Source organism: Eriocheir sinensis, chromosome 61, assembly GCF_024679095.1.
Source record: "Eriocheir sinensis breed Jianghai 21 chromosome 61, ASM2467909v1, whole genome shotgun sequence".
In the NCBI taxonomy this organism is placed as follows: domain Eukaryota; kingdom Metazoa; phylum Arthropoda; class Malacostraca; order Decapoda; family Varunidae; genus Eriocheir; species Eriocheir sinensis.
The window spans coordinates 11,551,832-11,552,827 of NC_066569.1; positions in this window are offsets into that span (position 1 = coordinate 11,551,832).

Consider the following 996-nt stretch of genomic DNA (forward strand, 5'->3'; position numbering starts at 1 on the left):
TTCTGCCCTCGAGCTGTTTCCTTAACTCACTACTCGCTCTACTCGCTATCAAGTCAGCCAAATTACGTTCCTCCACCTGAATACTTGCAAAAAATGAGATGCAGTCTTGGTGGCCGTTGGGTGTAGCTTCACATTGGTTAGGAACAGAGCACCTACGTTGGATCATCAGCGGGAGGGAGGGAGGTGGGTTGTGTCGTGTAAAAATCTACGTATATCTTCCTCCTACTTTCATTACCATTCTTGTAAAAATCTACGTATATCTCCCTCCTACTTTCATTACCATTCTTGTAAAAATCTACGTATATCTTCCTCCAGCTTTTATTACCGTTCTTGTAAAAATCGACGTGTATCTTTTTCTTACTTTTATTACCGTCTTTTTCCCACTCATTCTCTAATCACCCCATCGTTTACAAGTCTCCCTCCCTTGCCTTTCTTCACTCTCCCTTACTCATATACCTCTATTGCTTCCTGCCTGGCCCAGACCTCACCTCCAATATATTTCTTCATCAATTTCTTAACCTTGACCTAAAATAGCGAGGCGTAAAGACTAAAGAGGAAGATTTTCATTATACTCTCCCCTTCCTTTCCCCTTCTCTTCCCCCTTCAATCACACGATACGGGTTAAAGAGATGAAGGGAGAGGAGGAGAAGAAACAAAGATGGAAGAAAGGTGAAGGGGAGGGTAAGAGAGGGGTAAGGAAAGGGTAAGGGGAGTGAAGGGGAAGGTAGAAGAGAAAGGGGGAGTAGAAAGGGAGTTAAGAGGGGTGCAAAAGAGGGGTGAAATGAGGATAAAGGAGGGAATAAAGGGGGAACGAAAAGGGGGGTTGAGGGGGTAAGGGGAGGGTAAGAGGAGTGAAGGGGAGGATAGAAGAAAAGGGGGAGAATAGAAGGGGAGTTAAAGGGGGTGCAAAAGAGGGGTGGAATGAGGGTGAAGGGGGGAATAAAGGGGGAAGGTAAAGGGAGGTTGAGGTAGAGGGAAAGAAGAGGGTAAAAGAAG